The sequence below is a fragment of the Lissotriton helveticus genome, chromosome 10 (assembly GCF_964261635.1).
Source record: "Lissotriton helveticus chromosome 10, aLisHel1.1, whole genome shotgun sequence".
NCBI lineage: Eukaryota > Metazoa > Chordata > Amphibia > Caudata > Salamandridae > Lissotriton > Lissotriton helveticus.
In genome coordinates, this window is record NC_136071.1 from 218,505,761 (window position 1) to 218,522,525 (window position 16,765).

Here is a 16,765-nt window from a genome sequence, read left to right on the forward strand (position 1 = left end):
TGTGTCAGTTGTTGTATATAAATAAGTATACATAAGACACAATGATTGTGTGAGTGACTGTATGGATAACTGTATACTTGTAATAATGATTTTATAATTCACTAAGTATGACTTACTATCTAAATGAATAGAAGAAGTGGTGTTTGTATAAGTGTTTTGCTAAGTAAATATGTAAGTATGATCCATTGTTTGCATAAGTGAGTAGGATGACTTCATATGTGAATAGGATGCGTGCTGTTGTTTAATGTCGATATAGATGTATAAGTATTTTTGATAGTGTTCTATTGTTCATTGACAGCATGTATGAGTGAATCCATAGGTAAGTGATTAGATGTGTGTATACATCTATGAATCACTGAGTGGAATTTTAGATACTTGTATTGCTGTGACAATGGATTTAAATATGATACTCTGTATTTTACAAACAGTGATGAAAAATTGTATTAGTGTATGAAAAGGTGTATGTGATTGTCACGTGGATGATGTCATCAGTGATGTCATTTGAGATGTCATCAGTGATGTCACTGACCATGTCATGAATGATCTAATATGTGACATCATCAGCAGTGGATTGCGAGTGCACGAAATATAGTTAGTTCCCACTAACTATATAGGAGCAATTTCATTGGTTTTGTATGAGTAAAATGTCCAGCTAACTATAACACCACTAAAACTTATAGTTTTTTGAGTGAATTTCAAAGGGTTTTTAAAAACGAATTCCTAACTATATAACTCCTGAAACTTATGTTTTTTTCAGTGAATTTCAAAGGTTTTTTTAAATGCTGATTCCTAACTATATAAGGCCTGAAACCTATGGTTTTTTCAGTGAATTTCAAAGGTTTTTTAAATGCTAATTCCTAACTATATAAGGCCTGAAACCTATGGTTTTTTCAGTGAATTTCAAAGGTTTTTTAAATGCTAATTCCTAACTATGTAAGGCCTGAAACCTATGGTTTTTTCAGTGTTTTAAAAAAAATAATTGATTGGTTAACTGGCTTATTAAGTGTATCTTAGTGAATACATATATTAGCGAGTAATGTGTAAATATTTAAATATATGCATGAGTGATGTAATATGTGACGTCATCAGCAGTGCATTGCAGACGTGCAAGTTATAGTGAGTCCAACTAACTATAACGTGGGAATTTCAATGGTTTTATGCGAGTAAAATTTCCAGCTAACTATAACTGGTGTGAAACCTATGGTTTTTTCAGTGAATTTCAAAGGTTTTTTAAATGCTAATTCCTAACTATAACTGGTGTGTAACCTATGGTTTTTTCAGTGAATATATATATATATATAACATTTCTATGGCAAAATGAAACCCCTCATTTTGTTCCTTTTCAAATTAAATGTATTAAGTGTTACCACTTTATTCCAATCAAGATGACTTTTGTCTCTGGTGGCCATCTTTGGGCTACATTGGGCTACATTGGGCTACATTGGGCTACATTTGGGCTCTAACATATATAAGTTAATTGTCGTAAAAACCACTGGGGCACATATCTTGAGACATAGCAAAGGCACATCGGGCTACCAGTCCCTACAATTTTGCCAAGTTTGGTGGAAAACCATTCAGCCGTTCGGGCTAAAAGTGAGTCCAACCGCCCTATGGAAATTAACATAGGGAAAACACGTTTTGGGACCCCCCTTTTATCTTGGCCCTCGCTTGACGAATCCCCCCCAATCTTTCAGGGAAGGAGCGGAGCGCCGCGAGGCAAAGTTGAGGAAAATTTCAGGATGATTCCTTAACCGGCGCCAAAGTTATTCCCAATAGAATGTTGCGATTTCCCTATGGAAAACAATCCTAACTATATATACCTACTGGCTATCGCCAGTAGGTAATATATATATATATATATATATATATATATATATATATATATATATATATATATATATATATATATATATATACATATATTCCGTTTTCACAATGCCCAAAGCTTTAGGTCGCACTCACCATCCGTGAACTTCCATTCAATTTAGGCTGCAGCACAGAACACAAATGCAAGAGTTCAATAACAAGCCCAACGCGTTTCCGACATTCCATATGTCCTTGATCACAGGCTTGAGTAAACATCGAATAAAAAAATGGCAGGAAACTCGGGAAAGATATCACAAGTGCCTTTAATTGCCCACACGTGGGGCCACATGACGTATCCTCAGAGCTTTCTGGGATCCGTAGTCCTTCATATACGTGCCAAAGTTCGTAATAAAACTTGCATGTTTGCTCAAAAATTAGTAATTTCATAAAGCCATCAGTGAGATCCTCGTGCATTCAGACTGTGTTGCACATATAGTAGTTTGCCATAACAGATGGTCCGGTCGCGGGCTCTCCCCGTGAAAAGCCCACCAGTCTGCTTACATTCTAGCGTTGGTGCGCACCCCACGGCTGGACTGACGTGCAATTATTCCGTTTTCACAATGCCCAAAGCTTTAGGTCGCACACACCATCCGTGAACTTCCATTCAATTTAGGCTGCAGCACAGAACACAAATGCAAGAGTTCAATAACAAGCCTAACGCGTTTCCGACATTCAATATGTCCTTGATCACAGGCTTGAGTAAACATCAAAGAAAAAAATGGCCGGACACTCGGGAAAGATATCACAAGTGCCTTTAATTGCCCACATGTGGGGCCACATGACGTATCCTCAGAGCTTTCTGGGATCCGTAGTCCTTCATATACGTGCCAAAGTTCGTAATAAAACTTGCATGTTTGCTCAAAAATTAGTAATTTCATAAAGCCATCAGTGAGCTCCTCGTGCATTCAGACTGTGTTGCACATATAGTAGTTTGCCATAACAGATGGTCTGGTCGCGGGCTCTCCCTGTGAAAAGCCCACCAGTCTGCTTACATTCTAGCGTTGGTGCGCACCCCACGGCTGGACTGCCGTGCAATTATTCCGTTTTCACCATGCCCAAAGCTTTATGTCGCACTCACCATCCGTGAACTTCCATTCAATTTAGGCTGCAGCACAGAACACAAATGCAAGAGTTCAATAACAAGCCTAACGCGTTTCCGACATTCCATATGTCCTTGATCACAGGCTTGAGTAAACATCAAATAAAAAAATGGCAGGAAACTCAGGAAAGATATCACAAGTGCCTTTAATTGCCCACACGTGGGGCCACATGATGTATCCTCAGAGCATGGGCGTCCGCAGGGGGGGGCAAGGAGGGGCGCCTGCCCCCCCCTGGATCTTGTGTGTGTGTGTCTGCAAGCACACCTGCTGCAACGTGTTGCCACCCACGATAGTCAGTAGTGCGGTGGGTGTGCAGTCTGTGGGTCTTGTCCCTACTACTACAGATACAGTGAGTCACTAAGTAAGACCAACGGGCAATGGATTTCAAGAGTCACACTTCCGGAGACTGATGGAAGATGGAAAACAGACCTCAGTAAGCAGAGAGCCACAGGGTCACAAGCACAGGAATGGAGCATACTCGCAGGACTGCAGACAACCATCCTTAGTGTGGCGTGTGCACAGTGTGTGCGGTGGGTGAACATTCAGGCATATGGTGGTAGGAGGCGAGAGCAACCAGCAGGGCACAACAGAGAGACTACCTCATGCGGTGTCATAGGTCATTGCTAACGGTTTTTATAGTATCCTGAGTTGATTTAGATACTTGAGTCTTACCTCGAGGTGGCAGGGCAGAGTCTATGCAATTCTTGTCATGTTATCTGCTGTTAATAAACCGCAAACTACCTACTTCAAGAGTATCTACTGCTATAATCCTTGGCTAACACAGGAGGAAACCTATTCAGTCTGAAGCCATCACTTTATTATTGTTGCTATGAATGGTTCTTGTTTTTATTTTTCTTATGATTATTGGCTTCGTTATAATTATTCTCACTGTTGAAGTTCTTCTCTTCACTACGATGATAATATTATTATTACTTTGTTATTTTTATTATTATTTTTATTGTCATCATCATCCTCTTCATCATCAGTTTACTGCTTTGTTTAGATGCCTACGCTTTAAGCAAAATCTGTGTATATATACGAACATAAGGTCAGATGGAGAAACATGACCAGAGCATATTCTGCTATGGTCAGCTGCTCATTTATGTCATTATCACTATAGAGGGCTTTAATATTGAAATCAGTATTTTACCACTAGCTGTAGCCTTATCTTGTTTCGATGTATCACCTTGATTAATACACCTGATAGCAGTAACTTTATGTCAAGACAAGGACGGAATGGGATGGAAATGGGGAGGAACAAGCCAATAAAACAGGAGAGAGGAATCAATAGCAAGTTGCAAGATGGAAACAGAGAGGAAGTGGAGATGATGTCAAGAGAATTGGAATGTGTAACAAAAAAGAGTAGACTGGATTGTACTAATGCGGAATCTAATGTTTCCCGCACAAAGTGCTGAATCTGGTGGAGAGCCTACAGTTTATTTTAGATAACTTTCCTTGGGGATAGTGCTCCCAGGAATTGCCCCAGGTGGATTACCCTCCTTTTGTCACTTTCTGGAAATCTGAGGATTTCCTATTGAACACAACTCGAAATAAGGCACAAGCCAGGGTCAAATACAAAAATGTCCCTTCCCTCCCAGGTTTTCTCCTGGAAGTATGGTGCTTAAAACACAAAACAACAAGCCATAAAAATTAGAAGGGAATGGTTCACACCTGCAAATATTGAGGATCTTACTGCAGGCAAACACGGACTGCTGTCATATGTGTTAATTTTGGACAGGGTGCCACTTGTTATTGTGGTCCAAAATCATTCACTAACACAAAGCACCCATATATACACAGTGGTGGAAAGAACATTTGGGTTACATAGGTGCTAGCTGGACTATGCCTAGGAAGGATAGGCATATATAGGACCTCAAAAGACCAGGAGCATCGCATCTGTTTAGACGCGAATACAACCTGGTCATATTTTATACAAAATGGGCCCTCTCCGATATGTATTTCCTGATATTTAATAAGTGCTTTTTTTTACTTGCTGTGAAGTGCCACTCAAAAGTCACCCAAAAGGCAGTGAAATGTCACTCATAAAATTAACTGGAAACATGTAAATGTCATACATAAGCAAACGAAAACCTTGGCAGCTATGGTCTAATGTAGCTTTAGAAGGAATACATTAAAGAAAGAACCTTAAAGTAACATTTGCAGTTTAGACCTCAGTTCAGCTGAACATTAATGTAACAGTAAACGTGTACTAAAACTGCACATAAGTTTTGCTCTTGGGTTTAAAAATGAGATGTGATTGCAGATGTTGACTGAATAATTGGCTAACACATTTAATGCTTGGTCCACAGGTGTAAATAAATATTTTTATCAGGTGAGCAGTTGCTGCTGCTCTAATCCAGAATCTTTTTTCATTGCTTTCAGAGAAGGGCGGGTATTAAAGAGCGAACAGGTCCAGCACGGATACGTTTCAAAATTAACTTCATGTTCAGAATAGATTAAAAGATGAAGATTTAGGGCTTTTTGACAGCCTATATATTCTGGCGTTTGCTGCCTGCCTGGTATTGTTTAATTACTGAAATTTCTGCCTCTCCCCCCCATTGCTCCTCCTGCGCCCCAGTGTTCCTTGTGCCCCACCGGCACACATCATGTAGGGGGAAGGTGATGAAGTTAACATTTTGCCCCCCCCTGGAAAAAATTCTGCGGACGCCCATGCCTCAGAGCTTTCTGGGATCCGTAGTCCTTCATATACGTGCCAAAGTTCGTAATAAAACTTGCATATTTGCTCAAAAATTAGTAATTTCATAAACCATCAGTGAGCTCCTCGTGCATTCAGACTGTGTTGCACATATAGTAGTTTGCCATAACAGATGGTCCGGTCGCGGGCTCTCCCCGTGAAAAGCCCACCAGTCTGCTTACATTCTAGCGTTGGTGCGCACCCCATGGCTGGACTGCCGTGCAATTATTCCGTTTTCACAATGCCCAAAGCTTTTGGTCGCACTCACCATCCGTGAACTTTCATTCAATTTAGGCTGCAGCACAGAACACAAATGCAAGAGTTCAATAACAAGCCTAACGCTTTTCCGACATTCCTTATGTCCTTGATCACAGGCTTGAGTAAACATCAAATAAAAAAAATGGCAGGAAACTCGGTAAAGATATCACAAGTGCCTTTAATTGCCCACACATGGGGCCACATGACATATCCTCAGAGCTTTCTGGGATCCGTAGTCCTTCATATACGTGCCAAAGTTCATAATAAAACTTCATGTTTGCTCAAAAATTTGTAATTTCATAAAGCCATCAGTGAGCTCCTCGTGCATTCAGACTGTGTTGCACATATAGTAGTTTGCCATAACAGAGGGTCCGGTCGCGGGCTCTCCCCGTGAAAAGCCCACCAGTCTGCTTACATTCTAGTGTTGGTGCGCACCCCAGGGCTGGACTGCCGTGCAATTATTCCGTTTTCACAATGCCCAAAGCTTTAGGTCGCACTCACCATCCGTGAACTTTCATTCAATTTAGGCTGCAGCACAGAACACAAATGCAAGAGTTCAATAACAAGCCTAACACGTTTCCGACATTCCTTATGTCCTTGATCACAGGCTTGAGTAAACATCAAATAAAAAAATGGCAGGAAACTCGGTAAAGATATCACAAGTGCCTTTAATTGCCCACACATGGGGCCACATGACGTATCCTCAGAGCTTTCTGGGATCCGTAGTCCTTCATATACGTGCCAAAGTTTGTAATAAAACTTGCATGTTTGCTCAAAAATTAGTAATTTCATAAAGCCATCAGTGAGCTCCTCGTGCATTCAGACTGTGTTGCACATATAGTAGTTTGCCATAACAGATGGTCCGGTCGCGGGCTCTCCCTGTGAAAAGCCCACCAGTCTGCTTACATTCTAGCGTTGGTGCGCACCCCACGGCTGGACTGCCATGCAATTATTCCGTTTTCACCATGCCCAAAGCTTTATGTCGCACTCACCATCCGTGAACTTCCATTCAATTTAGGCTGCAGCACAGAACACAAATGCAAGAGTTCAATAACAAGCCTAACGCGTTTCCGACATTCCATATGTCCTTGATCACAGGCTTGAGTAAACATCAAATAAAAAAATGGCAGGAAACTCGGGAAAGATATCACAAGTGCCTTTAATTGCCCACATGTGGGGCCACATGATGTATCCTCAGAGCTTTCTGGGATCCGTAGTCCTTCATATACGTGCCAAAGTTCGTAATAAAACTTGCATGTTTGCTCAAAAATTAGTAATTTCATAAAGCCATCAGTGAGCTCCTCGTGCATTCAGACTGTGTTGCAAATATAGTAGTTTGCCATAATAGATGGTCCGGTCGCGGGCTCTTCCCGTGAAAAGCCCACCAGTCTGCTTACATTCTAGCGTTGGTGCGCACCCCACGGCTGGACTGCCGTGCAATTATTCCGTTTTCACAATGCCCAAAGCTTTAGGTCGCACTCACCATCCGTGAACTTCCATTCAATTTAGGCTGCAGCACAGAACACAAATGCAAGAGTTCAATAACAAGCCTAACGCGTTTCCGACATTCCATATGTCCTTGATTACAGGCTTGAGTAAACATCAAATAAAAAAATGGCAGGAAACTCGGGAAAGATATCACAAGTGCCTTTAATTGCCCACACGTGGGGCCACATGACGTATCCTCAGAGCTTTCTGGGATCCGTAGTCCTTCATATACGTGCCAAAGTTTGTAATAAAACTTGCATGTTTGCTCAAAAATTAGTAATTTCAGAAAGCCATCAGTGAGCTCCTCGTGCATTCTGACTGTGTTGCACATATAGTAGTTTGCTATAACAGATGGTCCGGTCGTGGGCTCTCCCCGTGAAAATCCCACAAGTATGCTTACATTCTAGCATTGGTGCGCACCCCACGGCTTGACTGCCGTGCAATTATTCAGTTTTCACAATGCCCAAAGCTCACGGATGGTGAGTGCGACCTAAAGCTTTTTGCATTGTGAAAACGGAATAATTGCACGGCAGTCCAGCCGTCGGGTGTGCACCAACACTAAAATGTAAGCAGACTGGTGGGCTTTTCACGGGGAGAGCCCGCGACCGGACCATCTGTTATGGCAAACTACTATATGTGCAACACAGTCTGAATGCACGAGGAGCTCACTGATGGCTTTATGAAATTACTAATTTTTGAGCAAACATGCAAGTTTTATTACTAACTTTGGCACCTATATGAAGGACTACGGATCCCAGAAAGCTCTGAGGATACGTCATGTGGCCCCACGTGTGGGCAATTAAAGGCACTTGTGATATCTGTCCCGAGTTTCCTGCCATTTTTTCATTTGATGTTTACTCAAGCCTGTGATCAAGGACATATGGAATGTCGGAAACGCGTTAGGCTTGTTATTGAACTCATGCATTTGTGTTCTGTGCTGCAGCCTAAATTGAATGGAAGTTCACGGATGGTGAGTGCGACATAAAGCTTTGGGCATTGTGAAAACAGAATAATTGCACGGCAGTCCAGCCATGGGGTGCGCACCAATGCTAGAATGTAAGCAGACTGGTGGGCTTTTCACGGGGAGAGCCCGCGACCGGACCATCTGTTATGGCAAACTACTATATGTGCAACACAGTCTGAATGCACGAGGAGCTCACTGATGGCTTTATGAAATTACTAATTTTTTAGCAAACATGCAAGTTTTATTACGAACTTTGGCACGTATATGAAGGACTACGGATCCCAGAAAGCAAGTGGCCCCACGTGTGGGGAATTAAAGGCACTTGTGATATCGTTCCAGAGCCTGCCATTTTTTCATTTGATTTTAACTCAAGCTTGTGATCAAGGACATATGGAATGTCGGAAACGCGTTAGGCTTGTTATTGAACTCTTGCATTTGTTTTCTGTGCTGCAGCCTAAATTGAATGGAAGTTCACGGATGGTGAGTGCGACCTAAAGCTTTGGGCATTGTGAAAACGGATTAATTGCACGCCAGTCCAGCCGTGGGGGCGCACCAACGCTCGAGTGTAAGCAGACTGGTGGGCTTTTTATTGGGAGAGCCCGCGACCGGACCATCTGTTATGGCAAACTACTATATGTGCAACACAGTCTGAATGCACGAGGAGCTCACTGATGGCTTTATGAAATTACAAATTTTTTAGCAAACATGGAAGTTTTATTACGAACTTTGGCACGTATATGAAGGACTACGGATCCCAGAAAGCTCTGAGGATACGTCATGTGGCCCCACGTGTGGGCAATTAAAGGCACTTGTTATGTTATGTTATGTTATGTTATATTTATTCTTATATAGCGCACGTCTACTCAAAAAGAGTGTCCCGGCGCTTTTGATAATTAAACCTACAGCAGAATAACACAACACAGTAATAAAACAACTTAGTAGAGAGCAGAGCAGAAGAAAAAAAACAGCCTAGAGGGCAAACAGCCAGGTTTTAAGGCCCTTCCTGAAAGCAAGTAAATTAGTAGCTCCGCGAAGTGTCAGCGGCAGAGTATTCCACAGCTGTGGCACCAGCAATCCAAAGGAGCGGCCTCCAATGCGGGCTCTCTTTACACGCGGCACAGCCGCCAGAAACAGAGATTCTGATCTGAGAGAGCGAGCCGGGTGGTAAAAGGCAAGTCTCCTTTGGAGGTACTTAGCTCCCCCAGCATGAAGAGCTTTATAGGCCAAAGTTAACGCCTTGAAGGCAATCCGTTTTCGGATAGGCAGCCAATGTAGGGTCTCCAAAAGGCCAGCAGCGCTGGCTCGCCTGTTTAGGCCATAAATGGCCCTCGCGGCCGCATTCTGCACAACTTGAAGCCGCTGCAGCAGATACTCTGGCAGGCCCAAGTAGAGGACGTTGGAGTAATCCAATCTTGAGCCGATCAGAGCCTGCACGGTCAACTTCCTATGTTCCTCAGACAGAAGAGGCAGAAACTTCCGGAGCATCTTGAGGAGGCCAAAACATGTACCCGTCACACCTAGGATCTGGGACCTTAGTGTCAGACCCCCAAGTTCTTAGCTACATGGGATGAACAAGACGGAGGGAACATGTTAATGGGCCACCAAGCCTGCCAGTCCGGATCCGACGCACACCCGAAGAAGAGTACCTCAGACTTATCTGAGTTGCACTTGAGGCTGTTTAGCTGGAACCATTTAAAAACAGCCCCAAGGCAATCCCGGATACTCTCTCCATCAAAGTCTCCTCCCTTCTTACAAGAAAAGAGGAGCTGGGTGTCGTCGGCGTAGGATACGATCTGGGCCCCGAACGACTCCGCCAACGCCGCCAGAGGGGCCATAAAGATGTTAAAAAGAGTCGGGCTCAATACAGAGCCCTGTGGAACCCCGACTCCCAATGGCGGCATCACGGCAGCGTCTGGGGAGGCCCAGACCGTTTGTCGGCGGCCAGCTAGGAAAGATGAAAACCACCTGAGCACCGTCCCCCGTAGGCCAATCTCATAGAGTCTTGCGAGAAGGCCCTCATGGGGGACGGTGTCGAAGGCCGCCGACAGATCTAACATAACCAGCATGGCTTTGCCCCCGGAGTACAGTGCCCCTTTAATGGCTTCAGACACTTCCAGGAGCGCGGTCTCCGTACTTAGATTGGGGCGGAAGCCAGATTGGGTGGCATGCAGAATCTCATGAGTTTCCAGAAAATTGGAGAGCACCATGTGCACATGCTTCTCCAAAATTTTCGTAAAAGCCGGCAGGAGAGAGATCGGCCTATAATTTGCCAGAGCCTCAGGATCGAGACCAGGCTTCTTTCCCGAGTTTCCGGCCATTTTTTTCTTTGATGCTTACTCAAGCCTGTGATCAAGGACATATGGAATGTCGGAAACGCGTTAGGCTTGTTATTGAACTCTTGCATTTGTGTTCTGTGCTGCAGCCTAAATTGAATGGAAGCTCACGGATGGTGTGTGCGACCTAATGCTTTGGGCATTGTGAAAACGGAATAATTGCACGTCAGTCCAGCCGTGGGGTGCCCACCAACGCTAGAATGTAAGCAGACTGGTGAGCTTTTCACAGGGAGAGCCCGCGACCGGACCATCTGTTATGGCAAACTACTATATGTGCAACACAGTCTGAATGCACGAGGAGCTCACTGATGGCTTTATGAAATTACTAATTTTTGAGCAAACATGCAAGTTTTATTACAAACTTTGGCACGTATATGAAGGACTACGGATCCCAGAAAGCTCTGAGGATACGTCATGTGGCGCCACGTGTGGGAAATTAAAGGCACTTGTGATATCTTTCCCGAGTTTCCTGCCATTTTTTCATTTTATTTTAACTCAAGCCTGTGATCAAGGACATATGGAATGTCAGAAACGCGTTAGGCTTGTTATTGAACTCTTGTATTTGTTTTCTGTGCTGCAGCCTAAATTGAATGGAAGTTCACGGATGGTGAGTGCGACCTAAAGCTTTGGGCATTGTGAAAACAGAATAATTGCACGCCAGTCCAGCCATGGTGGCGCACCAACGCTCGAGTGTAAGCAGACTTGTTGGCTTTTTACGGGGAGAGCCCGCGACCGGACCATCTGTTATGGCAAACTACTATTTGTGCAACACAGTCTGAATGCACGAGGAGCTCACTGATGGCTTTATGAAATTACAAATTTTTGAGCAAACATGCAAGTTTTATTACGAACTTTGGCACGTATATGAAGGACTACGGATCCCAGAAAGCTCTGAGGATACGTCATGTGGCCCCACGTGTGGGCAATTAAAGGCACTTGTGATATCTTTCCCGAGTTTCCTGTTATTTTTTCATTTGATGTTTACTCAAGCCTGTGATCAAGGACATATGGAATGTCGGAAACGCGTTAGGCTTGTTTTTGAACTCTTGCATTTGTGTTCTGTGCTGCAGCCTAAATTGAATGGAAGTTCAAGGATGGTGAGTGCGACCTAAAGCTTTGGGCATTGTGAGAATGGAATAATTGCACGGCAGTCCAGCCGTGGGGTGCGCACCAACGCTAGAATGTAAGCAGACTGGTGGGCTTTTCACGTGGAGAGCCCGTGACCGGACCATCTGTTATGGCAAACTACTGTATGTGCAACACAGTCTGAATGCATGAGGAGCTCACTGATGGCTTTATGAAATTACTAATTTTTGAGCAAACATGCAAGTTTTATTACGAACTTTGGCACGTATATGAAGGACTACGGATCCCAGAAAGCTCTGAGGATACATCATGTGGCCCCACGTGTGGGCAATTAAAGGCACTTGTGATATCTTTCCCGAGTTTCCTGCCATTTTTTCATTTGATGTTTACCCAAGCCTGTGATCAAGGACATATAGAATGTCGGAAACGCGTTAGGCTTGTTATTGAACTCTTGCATTTGTGTTCTGTGCTGCAGCCTAAATTGAATGGAAGTTCACGGATGGTGAGTGCGACCTAAAGCTTTGGGCATTGTGAAATCGGAATATATATATAGATATATATATATATATATATATATATATATTGTTTCCAAACATTCCCCAGATTTAAGGACGCAACTCCACATCAGAGAAGGTAACAACCTTTTATTTTCTTAATGAAGACAGCAATTCCCCTCCGATAATTCTGTCCTGTTTGCCAATGCATTTCGAAGCTGTTTGCTTCTTTCTCAAGGCAAGCGTGAAGGTGCAGCAATGTCAGCAAAACCACAGTCCCCATATGCTAATGCCTTTTATCGGCCTCCGGTGTGCCTCCCTGCTGGGAAATTGTTCGCAATGCATACTGGAACACGTGGTTCATTTCTCTTATTTCAATCCTTCCAGTAGGTTCTGCACCAATTCACGATAAATTAAAGACCCAGTGTAAGCCCTCCAGTGGGCCTCAGAGTGATTTTGCCTCTTCATACATTAATCCTCTGGTGTGCCATCGACGGAAGCGGGAAAGTTCCATTTCCCGAGGGCTCCTTCATTTTGGAGTGGTGCAATCCTCCACGGCCTGCGGGCGCCGTGATTAATTGTTTCCAAACATTCCCCAGATTTAAGGACGCAACTCCACATCAGAGAAGGTAACAACCTTTTATTTTCTTATTGAAGACAGCAATTACCCTCCGATAATTCTGTCCTGTTTGCCAATGCATTTCGAAGCTGTTTGCTTCTTTCTCAAGGCAAGCGTGAAGGTGCAGCAATGTCAGCAAAACCACAGTCCCCATATGCTAATGCCTTTTATCGGCCTCCGGTGTGCCTCCCTGCTGGGAAATTGTTCGCTATGCATACTGGAACACGTGGTTCATTTCTCTTATTTCAATCCATCCAGTAGGTTCTGCACCAATTCACGATAAATTAAAGACCCAGTGTAAGCCCTCCAGTGGGCCTCAGAGTGATTTTGCCTCTTCATACATTAATCCTCTGGTGTGCCATCGACGGAAGCGGCAAAGTTCCATTTCCCGAGGGCTCCTTCATTTTGGAGTGGTGCAATCCTCCACGGCCTGCGGGCGCCGTGATTAATTGTTTCCAAACATTCCCCAGATTTAAGGACGCAACTCCACATCAGAGAAGGTAACAACCTTTTATTTTCTTAATGAAGACAGCAATTCCCCTCCGATAATTCTGTCCTGTTTGCCAATGCATTTCGAAGCTGGTTGCTTCTTTCTCAAGGCAAGCGTGAAGGTGCAGCAATGTCAGCAAAACCACAGTCCCCATATGCTAATGCCTTTTATCGGCCTCCGGTGTGCCTCTCTTTAATTTATCGTGAATTGGTGCAGAACCTACTGGAAGGATTGAAATAAGAGAAATGAACCACGTGTTCCAGTATGCATTGCGAACAATTTCCCAGCAGGGAGGCACACCGGAGGCCGATAAAAGGCATTAGCATATGGGGACTGTGGTTTTGCTGACATTGCTGCACCTTCACGCTTGCCTTGAGAAAGAAGCAAACAGCTTCGAAATGCATTGGCAAACAGGACAGAATTATCGGAGGGGAATTGCTGTCTTCATTAAGAAAATAAAAGGTTGTTACCTTCTCTGATGTGGAGTTGCGTCCTTAAATCTGGGGAATGTTTGGAAACATATATATAGATATATATATATATATGTATATATATATATATATATATATAAATATATATATATATATATATATATTCACAGTAATACATTTTAAAAACACATATATATATGTGTAAATTTGTGTTTGTGTGTTTATATAATTATATATAGTATTAAATATTAGTGGAATTTATTTCATTTACATGATAACTTTAAACTCTATTTACATTTAAAAATCGATATTTTTGTAATTATTTGACCATATTAGTGTCAACAATATTTTTTTCTGATATCTTTGACATTATAAGTATAAGGACATGATATTTTGATAAATGATATTTTTGACACAACATTTGTGTCAAACAATATTCTTTACCTTGATATTATGTCTGTGATCTTTCTAGTTGAAAAGGTTTTTGGTCATCAAACATGAGACTGGAGCAATGAACTTGCAGGGTAATATCAAATTTACTGCACTTTGTTATATCAGAAAGTGAATATTGACAGTGAAGTTGTAAAAAGTAAAGCTGAAAGAACGAATTAAAACAACCAACTGAGTTAATGGGTTAGAGAAGTACAGAAATAAGAGGGTAATTCTGATCATACACAGTAAACTAGTAAGCCAATATTTTACCAGTAAAGCTTGGATCTTAGAATAGCAATAGCAATAGCAGAAATATTGCCTGACATACATATCGTGGCATCAATATAGTTTACAAAAAAATTCCTTCACTCAATGTAGATTGTTGAATATTAACTATGCTGAGGTACTATTTATGTAAACAATGTTTAGTAGATCATACATTTGTCAGAAGATATTTAGGCCAAGATATTCTGGTGCCACACCCCGGTAAATGAATTCTGGTTCTCCTAAACAGGCGGCATGTTACAAGTGTGTGTTTGAAAATTAAGATTGCCACCTGCACTATTCCCAGATCATAGTTTTACAGACTAGTAAGAAAATGGTAATGCACTCACATGATTTGGTTATAAACTGCATGATAATATACCCTTTGGGACATGCCACATACTGAGGAACAAATAGTGAGGTAGAACTTCTCCCAGTTGACAGACCAAAGGGTTTAACAAAAATTAGGCTCCTCCATTTGAAGAAATAGGTAGGCACTGAATAATAGTCAAATGTGTTTCCTAGGTTGGTAGACATCTATATTTTTCCTGTAGGTTCAAGCCTCCTTCCCTGTTCAGCTAATGGCTCTTCTCCACATCTCCGCTTAGTGCTCTGTTAAATGAGAAGGCAACCACAGGGCAACAGCCACCCGAGCACAAACGCATATTTTCTGATCTTGTTCACTGCACTTGAGTGATGACTATTCCCACTTTGCCCTGAATGATCATGAGGCATCAATGATTCTAGCCTTCTGTGTAGTAAACAAATATGTACAAATCAACTATTCCTTTCAACTTTTATCAAAAAGGAAAATATAAGTAAAGGAGGCAAATCAAAACTCATAAAAATCTCATAAATAAATAAATAAATATAACCAGTGAATTCTGTTGTTGCGGTTCTGTTAGCTCATACCTGCGCCGAGACACCTTCGGGTATTTGTATGCGCAATAAATAAAAATCTCATAAATAAATAAAACATTTACTTTGACTGTGGCTCTGTGTGTTTATGGGTGTTTGACCGTTGTATGTGTAGACATATTTGTTAGGGTCTTTCTGTGTTTGTCTACGTTTGTGTGTGTTAATCGATCTTTGTTTAAAGAAATGCTTATGGAATACCTAATGAACGGTGAAACATTTTAATTCTGAAATACATCTACTGAAAGCATGCAAATCTAATGCAATATAGTTCTAGGCCATTAGAATATCTCACTTGGGATGTGATTCTACCTTTGAGGTCAGGTTTCCAGGACAACCAGGGCATAGAGAAAGAAATCATATTGACATGCAAATTATAGATATTCTTACTTAAATGAGGTTCTGCTGTATGAAAATGTGTCTCATGCATGGGTTTGATTGCTGTCCTGCGAACAGGATTCTATTGTTACCATTGTAGGACTCTAAACCTTTACGATCTCATTAAACGTGTGTGTTCGAAATGCAAATTTGCATCTTATAAGAGTGGAAGTTGTTAGATTTCTAAAAACTGCATAAGGATTAAGATCTGGTTCAAATAATTCAATGCAGCAGGAATTGCATGAAAGGTGGATACAGGTTAGTCAGGTATTAATGTAAGTAAAAAAGGACACAATGGTTAACATCATGGTAAAGATATGCTGTATCTGATGATGTGGCGGGGTTGGTAAGAATAATGCCTCCAATATAGGAAGAGGAAGTTCAGGGGTAGAGCAACATCAATGTATGGCAGGGTCCAAGCTCTGTGGGATCTGACGGATAATTCTACGACAGAAATTTCTAGGGTGACACCAGAGTATAGCATAGGCTTTACATTTGAATGTGTGGAGCATGGCAGATACGGGTGCATTGGTAATCCTTAGAGTAATATAATATAACAGCGTGGACCGAGGTCAAGGTGTGCTTGAGTAGACAGACACATGTGTTTTACCAAACAGTAGGATCCATCAGAGTATTTTTCAGGTTACAGACGCAGAAGTGTGTGAACACACAGACAATGATCAATCAGCAATCCCATTGTGATAACCAGAGGATGCCCTGTGCAGAGGCCCTACTGTGCTGAAACAGGCAGACACTCATTGAGGACCAACAACAAACCGATAGCCAAAGTAGGTTCTAGGCAAACATCATAATGATTGAGAGCAGAGAGTCACTTCTTAGTCCCTGATCCGGAGGTATGGGGTGGGGGTAAAAGAGCTTGTATCTACTGAAGTCTTGCATGCATGGAATCATGCACATGGTGAAGCATGGGCTTCACCCAGAGCTAGAGAAC

The 16,765-nt window shown here is 42.3% G+C and overlaps 1 protein-coding gene across 1 annotated transcript in view; it reads left to right on the forward strand.

Annotated features, from left to right (window-relative positions):
- LOC144786174 (voltage-dependent T-type calcium channel subunit alpha-1H-like) overlaps positions 1 to 16,765 on the forward strand; it is a 1,055,750-nt gene that overhangs the window by 418,070 nt on the left and 620,915 nt on the right. The gene's annotated exons all lie outside the window — the stretch shown is intronic.